Raw genomic sequence first — 13,531 nt, 5'->3', positions numbered from 1 at the left:
TTGCACAGGTTTATTTAAAGAAATACCAGCTGCCAGTAAAGCCATGCCTGCCAACGGCAGCTTCATTCTGAAGCGGCACCCACCGCCTCGCTCAGCATCCGGGAGTGAACGGTGAGAACCCACACAGCAAAGCACCACTCAGCACAGACCTGTATTTCAATATTTGCATCTAAGAATTGGCTTTGTCCCCCTCCATGTTTTAATGCATGCACCCCTCTTTTCCTGCTTACAGGATCGGCAGGTGGGCTGCTTTACTTCCATGCCACTTGCTTCTCATCGGAAGAGCTTTACGTTCAGACACACTCAGCTTAGAACTATCAAACCAGGAGCTACGGAGCCCTTACCTTAGTACTGCACTACAACAGCAGGTGAGCACTTGGTCTTCACAGCCATACTTAACCATAAACGCCACACAAAAAAAGATTAGGCCCATTTTAATGAACTAATCTGATGTGCAGAAAGGCAGCGTTCCCTCAGGGCCCCCCCGTCCCAGCAGGATGCTGTGCCCCACACCACGTGCCCCACACCAGCTGTAGAGCAATCCTGAGCACCCCACACCTCAGCAGGAGCCCAGCAGGGGGAAGGGCCATGGGCACATCCTCGTGCCACACACACGTGATACGTACAGTAAAACACTAAGGACAAGTAGCAAAGCCCAAAGGCATGCCTCAAAGTGCTGGAAAGCATTTCCAAATAAAATTGGTCCCTATAACCAATTTCATAGCTGGAAGCTGAACGAAGCTCCGTGTGAGACTTCTTGTTTCACGCAGTTTCCACCTTAATAGGACGTACTGCTTCTCCTGAACCTGCAGGGAAGCACCAGATATAGGCAAAGGAGATGCTCCTTGCCTGCCACTGCAGCTGGTGGGACAGTGGTGGGACAGCTGAGGCTGGCAGAGCCCTCTGGGTCCCTCCGCCCCCCACTCCAACCCAGCATCCATTAAGAGCTGTGCCCAGCCCCACACACAGGTGGGCATGGAGATCCCCAAGGAGGAGATCCCACAGCCCCTCCATGCCAGCGCTCCATCACCTACACATAAAAACCAGTGCTTCCCAGTGTCCAGACCGGCTGCGCTCCAGAGGTGAACTCGAGTTCTGCCCTCTTGTTTCTTTCAGCAAAGCACTGCGTAGTGCCCCAAGTATGATTTCTTGAAGGTTACTGGAACTTCCACTTCTATCTGATCCAGTGCTGATTGTGTATTTAATCAATGTGTTGTTTTTTTCCATGTGCTCAGAGCTACATCTGCTAAGAAGCTCTGCATTTTATGCCACAATTGAAATGAGGCTTGATAGGATCAGCTTTATTGGTTTATCTTTGTTATTTTAAAATTAGATTTGTTTTCCATCTACTTTCTCCTGCTCGGAGTTTGCTCTGAAGTACATTAAGTTAAGCCTTTAAGGAGACACTCTTTACATAACTCTCTTCTGTTAACTCTTGTTGCTTTGCTCTGTACAGATATTTTTAAGCCATAAACAAAGCATTTCAACTCAAGTATTCTGAATTTTTCTTGAATCAATCCTGTTATCTGGTGTAAAGGCAAGGGCACTGAGCTTCCACGTCAGCCTGGAAATTGATCCACCACTTTGGCAGAAATCCAGTCTAAAGAGCCATAGCAAGAAGCTCTTCCATTTAATCTCACATCATTATCCGTGGATAACAGCTCCCTCCACAGCCGTTTCAGCACTCCTGACTACTTTTTCCTCTTATTTATCATTGCCTATAGCTGAGATTTCAGCTCCGGACCTCTTTTATGAATCAATGATCGTTATTAGCATTTCTCCACAAGTTACTTTCATCGCAAGTTTTCTCCATCTCTGCAATGCTCAGTACGTTCAGCGGCATTTAGGCTCCGAAAAGCCAGCGGGAAAATTAGAAGTACTTTAAGCAGCACTGACCATCTGGTTGTGCTGGGTTTGTTCTTACACAGCAGCCACGCTGGCTCCGGACGGTTCGATAAGTGCTGGAGCCAAGAGGTGCAGCAGCCGTGCCCCTTCCAGGGCTTGGGTTCAGCACAGCCTGTAATGAGATCTCCTGTCACCTTCCCTTTCGACGACATGGCTAGACACTGTAAAATAAATACTGCTTTATGCTGTCATTTTGAATAAAAATAATGTGTCAATAATGTATTCATTTAATGATTTAAATGAGGCAGCCGTGGTCAGGGCAATTGCTACCCAAGCTGTGACTCTGACACAGGGCAGAGCTTTGCATTTTTACTGAACGAACACCATCCCTTTCTTCACTCTTCAGAATTTTGTATTCGAACCATTCCGTCTCATTGTAGCAGACTTGGAGTCTGCTCACGTGACAGATGTAGAAGACCAATTTTTAAAATACATCCCTGAATCTACTCCATTGACATCTGAAAGACGGATGGAGTTGGACCGACACAGGACAGCCACGGCATGTCCAAAAAGCAATTTAGAAAAGTCAGGAAACGAAGAGGGAAAAGATTAAGCTGCCGTTAGCAAGTAATTAACTCGTGCCCATTTTACTTCTAGAGCCACAAATCCAGACTTGTGAGAGCACTTTGAAGCCGGTGAAGCCTTATTATGCTGCAGCACTGAAAGACGCAGGGTTTGTCAGCCCCGCCAGCCCTCAGCTCTTAAAAGAAACGAGCATTTTATTGACCTTTCTGTGACTGGGACAAAACTGGAAGGCAGAGATGCCCAGCAGTGGGCAGCACACGGGGGAGCTCCCAGCCCTGTGGTCACTGCGGTGTGACAAAGATTCCATCAGCGTGAGAACTTTGCGAGTCACCCAAAGGTTTTACCTTGATGCTCACGTACCTCCCTACTCATTCGCTGCTCCGAGCACATCTATCTGCTCCTGCAGCCCCCTGCAATACACCAGGACCTCCGCAGCTTTGCAAAAAAGTAGGGCCATTATCCCCCCATCCTGGAAGTGTTTTCACGCACAGTCCTCTCTCCAACGGTGCCATCTGTTTCAATGGGAGTAGTCCACGCTCAAGCTCAGAGCTTTAGAAGGTTGCTGCAGCACAGACAGAAGAACACACTGGAGCCGGGCTGCTGCCTGCACACCCCAGAGCTCCAGGACACAGCACCCACCCTCTGACTGCAGCCAGGAGGGGCCTGGCAGCACGGCCCAGTGCTCAGGGTCAGGCACTGGCTGCAATCAACCAGCAGTGCTCAGCGCTTCTCTGAGAATGGCGTGCACCCGGCTGTCCAACGAGCAGCCTCTGTTTGGAAGGGGGAATTTTGCTTACAAGGGGCTCAGGATCTGCTCAAGGTACCAGCAAGTTCTGCAGCTTTCCGTGCTGTGGAGGCTGTACTCCTGGCGTGCTACATTAGTTTTGTAAATAAACGTGTGAGCAGATAAAATGTATCTTCAGCACACTTGAAAGCAAGGAATTAAAACTGCTTTGGAAGACAGGGTGAAGAAAACTCCTGGCTTCGGCTTGTTCTCACAGAAGGGGAAAGAAGAAATCCTTTATTAGCATCTAGTGGCTGGCAGAGGAGGAAACCTGGCTTTGCTTCCCCGTGTTAGCGCCGCAGAAAGCTGTTACACTGCTGGTATCAGCTCTGCTCAGAGCAGCTCTGCCTCATGAGTTCAGCGTGTGCAGAGCAGCGTGCAGCCTGGCTAAGGGTCAGGACAGCCCCCCTGGCCGAGCAGGCTCAGAAGCAAAGCTGTCCTACAGACCCTGGTCCACCCTCCGGAATGCGTAGCACTAAACCTGCAATAATAAATGAAATATTAAACCTCGTTTTCTGGCTATAAACGTGACCTTCTCCTTACCCATCTTTCAGAACGCTTACCAAACCTGTCCTTACCCCATGCTTAAGTTCTGCGGGAGGGATGGAATTCTGTGTGCTTGCATCCCCTCCCTTGCCATGAGAAACACGTGCAGGGATTCACGCAGCGGCTGCTGTCCCAGCTCAGGTCTGCTCGGAGCCACACACCCCACCCAGAGCCAAGCCCTGACCCTCTGCTCATCACAGGGAGCCGTACATCAGTATCACGAGTGAAGGGAATGGAGCTGGGGCGCAGCTCTCCTCCCTGCAGCTCCTCCAGGTGCAACACCAGCACGTTCCTGGTGTCCCACAGCCCCCCACTGCACAGCACTCCTCCAGCAGCAATGCTGCTCACAAGGGACTTGCAGGAGGAGCTGCACAAGTCAGGCTGCACAGCTGCACGAGGCCAGCAGGTGGGGAAGGGCATTTGCAGCAGAGCAGGGCACTCATTCGGTGTCTTACAGTGCCCTCACCTGAAAACCCTCTCCTTCAAAAACCCAGCTAATGGCTGTCACACACCGGCCTTTCCTTCCCGATCACAAGGAATAAATTTTGGCTGAGGCAGTAAAGAAGAAATACAGAAGGAAACAAAAATGATGGAAAAGGGACACACTAAGCTGGAGCTAAACTGCAGAATGCAATTCCTGTTTCCCTGATGCCCCTCACAGCACGAGTTATTAGACACGGACAAAGGTTTCTATCCATTTTATGTGGTGGTAAAGGTAATTCCTGTTAAGTGCCAGTTAAATGCCAGCAGTACTCACCCCGACAATTTCATTCACAGAACTTAAACTTCTCTTTGTGAGCAAAATTGTAATGCTGGCTGCTACAGAGCGTGTGTGAGCATTTATGCATAATTTAGCACAGGTTCTCCTAAGAACGGGGATTACAGCATAGCACGTGGCAGGGCATTAAAGCCTGAACCACTCCAGCACTGTCCCTGGCAAAGACAGCTGAGTAACCACAAAAAGGGGGAAAGGATGCAGCACGCTCTGATAGAAGGTGACTTGGCCTTTTCAGGAAATAGGGACGCTTTGACCTTTCAGCCTTGGAAAACACTCAGCCACTCCCTGCACCAAGTGCAAAGAAATGGTTTTGCTCGCAGTTCGAGGCTTGGTACTGAGGAACTTGCCTTCTTCCCCTGCAGCCCATAATATGGGACACCGCAGAGCACAGAGCCAAGCAAGGACTGAATTTGCAATGCAGACCACGCTCCCAGCTCCTAGCCAGCACTAAAAATAGCTGATGCTTTCAGGCAGCAGTGCCGGGGAGTTTCCAGCCCCAGGGGCGCAGAAGCGCAGCACTGAGCACCGGGAGCGGAGCATGGAGCTCTCCCTGCAGGCACCGGCCAGCAGAAACTGCCAGGTAGGAAATTCCTCTCCCCACTGCTCCAGAAAAAGCAAGTTTGGGACAAGCAACCACGTTGTGAAACCTCTCACCACTGCAATACTTGAGAAATCCAGGGGACGCGGGTGTGTGGGCAAAGGAACCCTGAACATCACCTACACAGCAAGCTAGTTCCAAGGAGCACGCTGCAGGGCTGTCCTACTCAGACCTCTACCCCGGAGTCCACCATGGGAGCTCAGCCTCAGCTGCAGAGGGACCACACCTGCGGGGAAAGCATCTCCTGCAAGGGAGGGTTCCAGCAATTCCAGCATTTGATGCCCAGGCAAACATCTACGGGGATCTTTGAGCGTGATGTTTTCCGAGGCCCCAGGTCCGTGCTCATACCCCCCCACACCCCATTGGGCTGGGATGGTCACGGTTGGCTCCTGCTCATGGAGGGAGTAGAGGACACGGCAGTGGCAGGGCTGGCCTGAGGGTGCACAAACCACCCAATGTCAGGTGTGTTTTATGAGGAAATTGTTATTTCTGCAACTCCGCCGGCTTTATGATTGACTTTGACATTTCAATATCCTATTTAAAAGAGTTAATGACTAGTTTGTCTTCAGGCCTTCCGCAGATTTCATAAAAGAGAAGATTTACAAATGAAATCAGGATACAGAGGGAATTCAGCGCTGCTCCCCTCACCGCTCACGAGTCTGAAACAAGTCACAAAGCACGCTGTGACAGTAAATGAATTTAACATCTCTTTGCCATAGGACACACGACACCGTGGACTGTTTTCCTGCTTTTAACAACAGGACCATCAGCATCTCATGATACAACATTAACAAAAATCAAAACCCCAGAACTTTACTTCTGCAGAGCGATTTGTTCTTAGCTATTGGCAAGGGAGAGGGAGCAGAGCGTTTTCCTGGAGGAAAACTACAGGAAAGATCCAAAGTTACCCTTATGCTGCTGGTTTCCACCAAAGAGGAGCAACAGAAGCAGATTCAAGGGAGAGCAGCATATCTAAATTTATGTATTTTTCACAAACAGAGATCCAACTCTGAACATTGGTTTTCATCCACTTCTTTGCAACCTCGATGTTCAAATGCGTTTATTTAGGAGAGCCGAGACAGATGACGTGATTTGGCAGATGCTTCATGCACCTTTTAGCTAGGGCTATTTTCAGCATGACCCAAATATGCATCACAGGAGTCGGTGGGAAAAGCATTATTCAGAGCTGCGTGCTGACTCTTACAGTTATCTTCCCATCCAAGGTGCGATTGACCATCTGTCACCGAGCTCAGGGATTTTCCATTCAAGTAATTGGCTATTTATGAATGTTTAAGAGTTTAAAATTAGAAGGCCACGTTTGGCAAAGGAGCATCAAGCAGCTGGTGTTTGCTCAGCAGCCTCCGCTCAGGGCAGCGATAGAGCCGTGCCCTCACGGGGAAGGCTTCCCCACCACCCAGCTCCCAGGGGTGCCCAGCTCCAACACCTGTTAGGTCGATTCCTGCCATAGAAGAAACAGTGGCAAGAGGACAACGTTAAAATACTGCGCCGAGCAGCAGCAAAAGACCAGGCTGAACGAAAAGGAGGAACGTCACGAAGGAAAGCTCCCTTTAAGCTAGAACAGAGCACAATGCATGTTTTTTCTGGATGGGGAAACCACCTGTGCGTGCACGTCCCTGCAGCTGCCCCATCAGCCAGGTTACCTCCAGCTGAGCTCAGAGATGCTCGGTGTCCCACAGCTGCTCGGAGCACACGGGCTGTATTTTTCACACAGAAACGCTGCACCAAAGTTCTTGGCTTTGCCCCCAGCACTTGGCGCTTCTGATAAGCAAGCTGTTGCTTTGATTACCAATGTCACCTTAATTTCTCTTTTTCGCACGAACCTTTCTTGCTTCGGGACATTTCAAGATTGCCTTCAACAAATATGAATGCAAATTTATTCGTTTAGATGTGGTATTTGTCATTCACTATTACCACTCTTGTGGAAGCTACAGACATTCATCTACAAACTCCTCGTTGGAGATTTCTCACTGAAGATAGATCCTTGATCTTCCAGTGTACGTTCTGCCTTCCATAAAGTAAATACAGGGGAAAGGATATTATTCAAGCTCATTTTGTGCTTGGTGGAAAGGCACCCATACTCCAAGAAGCGAGCAGCCACCAGCCAGCATCTGCCGTCTGGGATAGGAGTTACACCTGGCTCCCAGTGATCCCAATGACTGAAGCCACAAGGACCCTTTCCACAGCGCAGGGACCCCCCAACCCAACAAGGTGACCCCCTCTCCAACCTGAGACCACCACATCTGGGTGCTCAGCGTTCTGCCCACTCCCCGCCCTTCAGTCCCACTGCCCCATACCCCACTTTTGGAGGGGGATGTGGAACCACCTCTGTTTGAGAGCCCTTTTCTCCAGCCCAGGCGCTCCCAGAGCGGCCCTGCAGCTGAGCCGAACCAGATGGGTGCACCCACATCCTTCTCAAAGATTACCAATATGAGTAGCAGTATCATATACCATAGCAAAATGGAAGAGGAAGCCTGCAGGATAATAATGAAGTTCAGGGTAAGACCGATCTCATGTGCACTTACATTAAACAGGAGATTACTTCTTAAGGGCTGGACTGAGTCAGAGTTTTGGCTAGAAATAAGGAAGGAGGAAACCCCAGGAAGACAGAACATCTCTGCACTAAAACCCTCCTGACTATTAATGAAGCCATCACCGAAGAAGCTGCAGCATTAATGTGAGTAGCATGATAAAATGCGACTTCAGCTTATGACATGTTCAATCGCTATTTAATTTTTACAGGAGTTGATTAAGATACCTTCACTTGAATTTTGTACTGTTTTCTATATTGCCCTTTTCTTCAAAAATCTATTGAGACAGACAAACCACGCATTTACCAAGGCATTAAGTAAATAGCATTAGATCAACAATACCCACGATCCCAAAATGCAGGTCATTTCCATGTATATTGATTTTATTTCCATTTGCTGCAATAAAAGTTTTGTCTCCAAGCAAGCAAAAAAAAGCTATTTTATCAAACCATTTTGGGCTTAGTTCTCGAAATAACGTAGCTCTGCAGCCACTACACAAGGCAAACTTGCCCTAAGTGCTTTCCAGCAGATGTGCCTCTAGGAGCTGAGCGAGCTTCATTACATACAAAGTGAGGCCTGAGTGGATGGCTGCCCAGGGGACAGCAGGAAAGGAGAGAAGCTGTAGCAGCAGCAAAGCAGCATCAATGAGGTACTGCTCTTAGTGCTAAACCACACGCAGAGCCACCTCCGAGCTACACCAAGGCTTTGTAGGCACCCTGCAGCGTTGCAAAGGCACTTCTCTGCATGCAGGGCTTTGTGGCAGGAGCCGGCACAGACGGGGATCCTCTTGCTCCCCCCAGCACCTGTGTCCCAGGCTGGGATGCCAGGAAGGGTCTGCCCACCACTCCCTCCCAGAAGCTCCAGGATGGAGCGAGCTCCAAGTCCTTCCCAGCTCCTAACCCTGGTCCACGCAGTGCCATCCCCTTTGCATGCTGTTTCCCCATTGACATACATCCCAAACTCTTATTTGCCCATTATCACCTTTAATTCAAAGGGTATTTATTACCTAGTAATTCCAATTAGGACGATCTTGGATGGAAACTATTTAAAAGTGCTCCTTGTGAAAGCGTTTGAATTAGTTGCTCCCCCTTTGCCAGCAAAATAAAGAACTGCTCCCCTTTTCCAATCCATAATAATCATTTTTGTTTCAGCTACGCTAAGCTAAAATTTAATTGCTATACAGCCTAACCCAGTCCACAGAATCTATATTATTCAATATTTCCCAGAAACTCTGCGTAATTAGACCCATCTGTTTTCTTTATCTCCGTTTTATAAACTGATAGTTCACATTTACATCATTATAATAAGGACAGCAATCACAGGAGGTTACACAGCCGCTGCCTTAGAGCACCATCAGATGGTCCGGTGTTTAATCAACACAGAGATGTGCAATGAGGCTGCTGGCCAAATCACAGCCCTCAGCACAGCACAGCTGCCTCACGTGCTCTCGCAGTTCGAGCATTACAGCCAGCAGCTTAAATCCACTCAAAAGTTTCCCTAGCACAAACCAAATGAACACAGGGGAAGGAAGGAAGATGCTGTAGAGATGACTTCGGGGCTTTTTGGTGCTCAGACACAGCCTCACCTTCCCTTGGCCTCTCCTCGTGGTATAAATAAGAGCATTGCTTCAGAAATGGCCGCAGTTTTATTGACTTTTGGGATCCTCACCGTTAACACAGCCAGGGAGGTGTGAAGGGGACGTGATGCAGGAAAGCTGAGCTGCTACTGGTGGCTCGAACCAAGGCATGCTCAGCAATGCAGGTCAGGCTCCCAGGGCAGCTGGACACCCCTGCCACAAAAGGATTGAACGGGAATACCTTGTTTCTACTTGATTTGCCATCTGAAAGCTGCACAGAGGCATTCCTCTGTGCTGTCCACAGGAAGCAGCTCCCAGGACAGGATCACGCTGCACCCAGCTGTGAGTCCACCACCCCAATTCAGCCTCTGTCTCCAAAAACCTCTGAAGCAAACTGAGAGGAACAGGCTTCAAGGCAAAACCGCTTGAAGCGTAGATGGGAGATAACACGACGCTGCTGTGCTTCTAAGAAACAGAGGACTCGCTGCGCACCGATAATGCCAGGATCTTTCAGCCAGTCTGACTTGTAAAAGGTCGATCATTTATCCGCCCAAGACAAAAAGGAATCAATTCGTGAATAAACGGACAGAAACTCGAAACCCCTTATTTGGAAGAGGCCCCAGAAGCAGAGCACCAAATCCTCGGCTGTTTCAGCACGGCCTCTCGACAACCAGACCTGAGAAACGGGCTGCCAGTGCTCGTTCCTGCTTGCAAAACGCCTCATTTTAATTACTTTCTGCTTCAGCTGGTACCACTGCTTAAGAGCAATGCTGCTGTTCTCACTTTGGTCTTCTCGTCAGCACTGGAACTGAGCAATTCCTGCACCCACCTCCTTGTCAACATACGCTTCCAGTCAAGCAGAGGAGCAGTGCCCTCCAGCCCCCACGCCACCTGATGGGGTGAACTGGGGGGGGAGGTTGCCTTTTATCCCTTAACCACAGTTGGTAGTGCTGACTGAGCGCAGCAGAACCTGCCAAGCCCTTCCTCTTCCTCCCAGCAGGGGACGTACCAAGAGATTACTGCAGCGAGAAATGTTCTGCTGACGTCGCTGAGCCTGAACAGAAGCGAGCGGAGTGGGGTTAAGTTGCTTTGCGAACCATGTTGAATCTTCCAGCAAACACCCAGCAAAATTCCCCATTAACCAACGTGCAAAGGCTACCAATCAATAGCTGTGTTTTTCTGAAATCCAGCCTGTTCAAATTAACATCATTTGAACTTCAGCCTCAGGTATCTGCAGGATAAGAGCTAGAACAGCACTCAGCAGGTAGCGCTCCAGCCCCCGGTATCAAAACAACCCATCTCAGCAGGAAAGGAAATAATCCTTCTTCCAATGGATCAGGTCCTACATTAGGTAGAAGTGCACTAAATGCATGATGGTTTGCTTGATTTCTTGTTTTGCGAATTAATCAGCTTTGAAGCTGAAGATGAGATATGAAGATAAGATGAAGTAAGTGCAAGCCCTTTGCAGCCGAAGGAGGAGAAGATTTTACTCCTGAGCTTGAAGCGTTCCCACCGAACGGTGACACAGAGCCACGGCTTCCTCACCCACCTCAGCCCACCCATTCCTGCTGCAGGGGACAGTGACTGCAAAGCACCGACTGCTCCTGGCCAAGCAGCTCCCAGCAGAAACCACTGCTCGAGCAGCAGACAGAATCTCAAGCATTTTGCACATTGTGCTCCATGCTGTTGCTCCAAAAGTGTGTTTACAGTGACACTTCATACCTAAAATTTCAGCAGCTTATTGCTGGCATAATATATTTGAAGCACGTCTTGCAAGAGGCAAGTAACTCCATACAGTAAAAAGCATCACAGGTGTGAAAAAGGGATGAACTGAGCGGGTGCAGGAGGAGCAGCAGCCGCAGCTCAGCAGTGGGCAGAGCAGACCTCGCCATGCCCCGAGCTGTCACAGCAACCCGCTCATCGGGAAGCCAAGGCAGACGAAATCACTTCCAATCACTGAGCCCTTATCTGTATTCTAACTACAAGCAAGTTACCAAAAATAAAATGTTTATTCAGCCAAAAACTGTTTCTCTATCTCTAAAAGCCACATTTACAGAAAACCAACAGCAACAACACGAAGCCTAGCTTTGTGTTCATGCTTTGTGCAGCACCAAACCTCTACTAGCCTGACACATGGCTACGGATGACACACGTTTACCAGCTACACCAAGAGTTCTGCTGTCCCCAGGGCTCAGGTGAGGCCTGGACACCCACAGCCCCCCCCCAGGCTGTCAGCAGCACCAGCCCCAGCAGAGACTGCCAAGTGGATGAGCTGCCAGGCTCACGGTGAGGGAAATAACCCCAGGTTTAGTGCAAGGCTCTGTGGTGCTCTTAGCCACTTGTGTCCTACTGCCGTGCATGGGAGCTGCTAACACTGTCAAGAGAAAGCCTTCAGAGAAACAGATCCTGTTGTGTTGGAAATCTGCTGCCTAGAGAGTGTTCCATACATTCACGTTCATAACTACGTTAAGCATTTTGGAAGTCATCAGCCCAGCAACAAACAAGCAAAGCAGCTCCATCATCACTCAATCCTCAGTGGTAATGCTTAATCAGTAGTAAAAAGCCTCAGATCAGTTGATGAGGACACCGGGGTGAGGACAAAGGGCTGTGACTGTGGCTTACCTGCTCCTGCAGACTGGGCACCACCAAGCACAGAGCAAACAGCTTCAGCTCTGTCCTGCTCAAGACTCCATGCAAAATCAAACCTGGGGTACTCTGCCAAACACATCACACCACATCACATCACACCACACCAACCCCAGCCTGAAAGCCAGCTACCCACAGCCCTCCCCCACCCCTACTCTCCACCCACAGCTCCAGCTCTGAGCCCACCTGTTTGCAGTGAGGTCTCCTTGCAGCTCTGCCCCATCTCTCCGTGCTCAGCCTGCTCCAACGTGCTGCAGCTGGGGCAGGTTCCTGGGCCTGAGGAACACAACAGCTTTGACTAGGTCTGGTGCTGGGAGAGCTGCTGCATTTGTGGAGGACGTGGTATAGGCAATGCAAACAAGGAGCATATCAAGGAATTGTCGACTTGTCGTTAGTTTATAGGCCATTAAAAAATGACAAATCCAAAGTGATAGAGCTGCAGCAGTCCTTGAATAAAAAAAAATAAAGAAAGAAACACAACTTCAGGATGAGCAGAGTGGCTCTCTGGGCCGCCCACAGCACAGCGCTGGGCTCTGCAGCACCTGCCACCTGCAGGAGCCTCACCAAAAAGTGGGGACGTGCAGGAGCAGAGGGTTCCCTGTGAGCTGCAGGCTGTGTCCAGCACGGCTCACACCCGGCCCACGCTGCCAGCCCAGCTCACAGCCCCCAAAGCCACGGGGCACCGGGTAGGGGAGCAGGGCAGGGATGTGGGGAGGGGCAGTGTTTTCTGACACGGGCACCAACGCTGGTGTGCAGCTCCTCCAGGAAAGAACAGCACAGGGATAATGAGGTCTTTGCAGGGACTGGGGTTTGTTGCAAATGTGTCTTTATTCATAAAATCCCGCACTAGCGATATTCCCGTCCGCGGCAGGGAATAAAATGCCAAATTAAGTTCCAAATACCTGAGTGCAGTCAGCCACTAATCCGCAGCGCAGCCGCTTTGACAGAGTGATCTGACATAATGAATTCTTATTTTAATAAAATAAAATTAATCTTCCAGTATCATCAGATCACCGCGCCGCACGCATCAGAGACTCTCCAGGTGCCGCGGCGGGTTATGCCTTCAATGTATTTACTGCTGTCATTTGGCTTCTAATCCATGCAAGATTGATTCCTGGTTCGGCTGACTGGCAAGTCAGAGGAGGCAAGGACGGTGGAAATTCAATCAGAAAACCGATTTTGTCCCTTTTACAGAAACTCGCAGAAAAACTCACACAGAAACACAGGATTTGCTGAACCGAGGTCCCGTTACCTCGCGTGCATCCCCGTGCCCTCGGTGACACCGAGGTCTCAGTGGGATCTCAGAGACAGTTTTACACCGATGTGACCCTCAAGTCCAGCCCTGCTGCAGCCCTTTTTGTAACCAGCGCTGTGCTGCACTAACCACAGAGTTTTACTTCGTTTCAGATGAAGAAGCTTTGCATAAGCTGAGCTATACGCATTCCCCCATCATGACCGGTGACTGTTAGAGCATGTCCAATTATTCCAGCGAGTTCAGCAGTTGCAGAGGTTGTTTAGATGTGCATGTACCAATCCTTTCATCTTGCTTACTGTACTAAGGGGTATGGCATCACATCACTCTCACGTGTGGCTCAAGCATGGAGGGGAGGTGGTTGTTCCTGGG

At 49.6% G+C, this 13,531-nt stretch overlaps 1 long non-coding RNA gene across 1 annotated transcript; it reads right to left on the bottom strand.

Moving 5' to 3' along the window:
* On the bottom strand, nt 718–12,210 carry LOC110400157. The gene is made up of 3 exons (XR_002439675.1): nt 12,094–12,210; nt 11,884–11,976; nt 718–3,695 (listed from the first exon to the last, which is right to left on the bottom strand). It is a non-coding gene; the product is annotated as an uncharacterized LOC110400157 (long non-coding RNA).

The sequence above is a fragment of the Numida meleagris genome, chromosome 5 (assembly GCF_002078875.1).
Source record: "Numida meleagris isolate 19003 breed g44 Domestic line chromosome 5, NumMel1.0, whole genome shotgun sequence".
NCBI lineage: Eukaryota > Metazoa > Chordata > Aves > Galliformes > Numididae > Numida > Numida meleagris.
The sequence above is the reverse complement of the archived record's forward strand: the minus strand, read 5'-3'. Positions and strand labels throughout refer to the sequence as shown.